Source organism: Zalophus californianus, chromosome 3 (assembly GCF_009762305.2).
Source record: "Zalophus californianus isolate mZalCal1 chromosome 3, mZalCal1.pri.v2, whole genome shotgun sequence".
NCBI lineage: Eukaryota > Metazoa > Chordata > Mammalia > Carnivora > Otariidae > Zalophus > Zalophus californianus.
Window position 1 is genome coordinate 154,060,360 of NC_045597.1, and position 4,717 is coordinate 154,065,076.

The window sequence follows — 4,717 nt, forward strand, 5'->3', positions numbered from 1 at the left end:
AAACTACCTTAATTTTAATTCTTTCTATAGTGGTAACTACAACCTTTTTCTTGTGCCTAAGTTTATATCCCTTACTTGCTTGAACAACTTATGTTGGAGGCGGGGGGATTGTTGGTGGGTATGCTTTAAGATCTAACATCCACACTATTTTCTGGCTCTAAGCCTTTAGCTGAATTTTAAAATCTCTCTTTGCCGTAGTTCCTTCAACTGTAAAACAGGGTTATTAATAGTAGCCACTTCCTAGGGATGTGATGATTAATTTGACATAGGGAAAGAAAATAAGAGTATCCAATAGCACATGTGTTATAGGAGGTATTGTTGTTATAATCATTCATCCATCTTATAAATTCATTAAATAGTTGATTTTTACAATGTGCCAGACATAAAAGTAAACACTCTAAACCTATATGTTCTCCTTATCTTATAGATACATATATGATTCATATATGTGATTAAAAAACACTTTATATGTATCTTTTTATATTGTTTATTTTAAAAAAAATATTCTTTGTATCTTTGAGAGCCACTCTCCTTCCCTTACATTCATAGGCAACTATTCTGTGTTTAATATTCACTTATCTCATTATTCTTTAAAAATATTTTTGTTCAGTGTACATATATTTTTCTAATTATGCAATATTATCATGCCATATATTGAACTAAGTTTCTTATTGACTAACTCAACATTTATTTTTTTGTGACCCATGCAGTTTGCTATATATGTGTCTAACCTATTGCTTTCAACTCCTCTAAAGTGCTTCTACATACCTATGACCCAACTTGTGGACATCCAAATTACCCTCAATATCTTTCTACCATAAATCATACTAAGGTGAGCATTGTTAGATGTTATTTTTGTACCTGTGCAAGAATGCCTTGGGATAGATCAACAAGCAGAATTGCTGAGCCATAGGAAATGCCTGTACTCTATTTAACTAAATTGTCAGATTACTTTCCTGAATACTTGTGTCCATTTACAGTAGCTTAAAAAATAAGGTTTTTAACTCCCTACAATCATGGCCACACTTGACATTTTTTATGTTCTAAATTTTTGTCTAATAATAGTGAAGTTCTGTCTCATTCTTGATCTGCATTGTCCTGATTATTGGTGAATTTGAACATGTTTTCAAATGCTCATTGGCCTTTTGGATTTTCTATTGTAATGTTTTTTTTTTTTTTTTTTTTTTTTTTTTTTTAAAGATTTTATTTATTTATTTGAGATAGAGAGAATGAGAGATAGAGAGCACGAGAGGGAAGAGGGTCAGAGGGAGAAACAGACTCCCCGGCGAGCAGGGAGCCCGATGTGGGACTCGATCCCGGGACTCCAGGATCATGACCTGAGCCGAAGGCAGTCGCTTAACCAACTGAGCCACCCAGGCGCCCTCTATTGTAATGTTTTTATTCATGTCTTTTCTATTCTTTCTTATTATTTAGTTTGCTGGGCTGCCGTAACAAAGTATCACAGAGTGGGTGGTTTAAACCAAAAAAATTAAGTTTCTCACAATTCTGGTGGCTCCAATTCTTTGATCAAATAGTTGTCAGGTTCGGTTCCTTCTGAGGCCTCCTCCTTCATTGGCTGGTAGATAGCGGTCTTCTCTTTGTACCTTCACATGGTCTTTCCTCTGCATATGTTGTGTCCTAATTTCTTCTTATATGGATACCTGTCATAATCACCTCTTTAAAGGATCTATCTCCAAATAGAGTCACACTCTGAGATACTGGGTGTTAGGACTTAAACATATGAATATGGGGGGAGGGCACAACTCAACCCATAATATAAGTGATGGAAAATTTACCAAAAATATTTGAGTCTTGAATGACCTACAGATATAAAATACTGTTCTCTAAGTATAGGATTACTAACTACACCTTCTACTTATGTCATTAATTTCTTCATATAGCTTCACTTATCACTAAATTATAAATCAGGTAAGAGAAATGGTATAATATTGTTTTAATATTGATTGACAACTTCTACAAATATACTTTTAAATGATTATCTTCCAATTTTGGCCTTTTAGTACTTAGGAAATAACTGCTTATTACATTTTAATTCAAGTCTAAAAGATAATTAAGATGAAAGCATATGTTTTATATTTTCATTTAATGTTAGAAATTAAGATATAACAGATCACATTAAATATCAAACTACTTTTCTATGGGCGCCTGGGTGGCTCAGATGGTTAAGCGTCTGCCTTCAGCTCAGGTCATGATCCCAGGGTCCTGTGATTGAGTTCCGCATCAGGCTCCCTGCTCCTTGGGAGCCTGCTTCTCCCTCTGCTTCTCTCTCTCTCTCCCTCCCTCTCTCTCCCTCTGTCTCTCATGAATAAATAAATAAAATCTTAAAACAAACAAACTACTTTTCTAGATAGCACAATCAAATAAATAAGCCAAACTTGTCTGTGATTTTTGTACAGTAAGGAAAAAATCTGCTAAATACACAGAAAACCAAAATTCCTGCCTTATAATAAGGTCTTGGTAATGCAGGAATTATTTCAAAATATGACTAATATTCTATGCTTGAAGTACATAAAATTACTTTAAAAAATTCATGAGTCTACCATGTAACTTCTAGCTACAAAATTAAAAAGTCTCTTTGTGTTCATTCTGGATTTTCTTTGTTAGAGTAACTGTACAATATAGAGAAAATGTTTCCTTAGACCAGAAAAATTCCCTTGTGTTACTTAGAATAACCCTACCCATATTTCTAAGTACACAGAAGTGTGGTATAGTAAATGCCTTTGCCATCTGGTAGAACTAGGGCCAGTGTATGTTTGTCTGCAAATATTTATATGGATACGACATTTGTGGGAAAAACTAATGTAACATCCTTACTTAAACATTTTCTAGATGCCACTAATTATGATTAACACCTGTCTCATTTAATTTAATCCTTTTAACAATTCTATAAGGTAGATATTATCCCTGATTTAAAGTTAGTAATCTAAGCCATAGAGAGGTAAAGCTACTTATCAGGGGAAAAATGCTTTTTATTACTTTCTTTTTTCCCTAGGGATTAAAACTCAAAGTAGCACTAATCCAAACCCAATAACTAGTCACATCTATACCATTTAAGTGGCAGAGGTTGTCACTCATCACATTATAAGAAAAAAGCTATACAAACTGAAAGTCAATTTTTTTTAGTACTCATCATGGAACAGAGTTTGGAAGGCAAACTGCGATTCTGAAATCTGGAGAGGTAGGTGTTTTCTGAGTTCTGCTTACCTGGAACAGAAGCCACAGGAGCTATAAACTGGAAGGAGCATAAATGCTAAGTTTGATGCTTTTCTGGAGCTGAGTATGGACTAGTATAAGAGTGACAAACTTCTGGGGGACTCTACACTTTAATCAGCTTTACCTCCAGGAATCCCACCAAGTTCTAAAAGTGGGAATCTAAAAAGGATTCCTTGTTTCTCTTGCAAGGGTGTAGGAGACACAACTCTCTTCAATCAACAACATATAGAAATCCCCAAAGCACAGAAGGGAGACAAAAATAAGGGATCTGAGGAATGTAAAGTCTCTGGCACCTACAACAGATATTAAATACAGCCAAATGATCAAATATAAATTCTCACATTAAAGACCTATTTACCTCAAGTTCTATTCCTTAATACAATATGTTTGGTTTTCCTAAAGGCAAGAAAAAACCTGAAGAGACAAGCAGTCATCAGAACTAGTCTAGGATATAACACAGGTGTAAATTAGACAGGAAATTTAAAATAACTATAAATAGCATGCAAGAACAGATAGAGATTCTTAGAGTTTATGTAACCTAAGAAAAGTAAATGCTAGAAATGAAAAAAGACAAATGACTTTGATGGTCTTATAAATATACTTGACATGCCTGAGGAAATAATAAGTGGACCTGAGCATAGAGCAATAGAAACTTTCCAAATTGAAATACCTAAAGAAAAAAGAGAATGAAAGAGTATCCTAGAACTATAGGAGAATATTAAAAGGTATAACACATCAGAATGAAAAATTAGAAGAAATATTTGAAATTAAAACAGCTGAGAACTTTGCAAAACAAATGACAAGCATCAAACCACAGAGCAAAGGAGCTAAAAGAATGTCAACATCATAAATACAAGCAAAACAATAAACATCCATATCTAGGCAAATCATATTGGCAATGTAGAAATCCAAAGAGAAACAAAATCCTGAAGGAAAAGGCCAGGGTGAGGGAAAACACAACCAACAAAGAAACAAGTTTAAGAATTACAGAGTAGTGTTTGCTTCAGCAGCACATATACTAAAATTTGAATGATACAGAGATTAGCATGGCCCCTGCACAAGGATGATGTGCAAATTATTAAAATGTTTCATATCTTTTCATCAATAGATTAAAAAAGAAATCTCTGGCTTTGAAAATCAAAGGGATTTAAGTCCAGCTGATTTTTAAAGCTCCTGGAGTTAAAGAACCAGCACACAAAAAACTTGCTCTGAGAAAGCACAGAAGCAGCAGTCTGAAAAATGCTAGGAATCCATGTGAAGGAGATCTACTGATTAATTTTAGCACATGTGCCAGGGGTGCAAATATCTGCAGAATTTTTTTCTGGGAACAAAAGCAATGTTAGCTACCATTATTTGTGCCCCCCCCCATACTAAATAGCTAGATGCTTGCAGGATTCAATTCTAATTTTCTATCTTGCTAACACCCCATGTCATGCCCTCGCATTCCCCTTTGGTTCCACCCTACCCATTTTGGCAAACATCC

The 4,717-nt window shown here is 34.5% G+C and overlaps 1 non-coding gene across 1 annotated transcript; it reads left to right on the top strand.

The window, feature by feature from the left end:
• The first annotated feature begins 4,228 nt into the window (after positions 1 to 4,228).
• On the top strand, positions 4,229 to 4,332 carry LOC113921108. The gene has a single exon (XR_003519516.1). It is a non-coding gene; the product is annotated as a U6 spliceosomal RNA (small nuclear RNA).
• Positions 4,333 to 4,717: the final 385 nt, after the last annotated feature.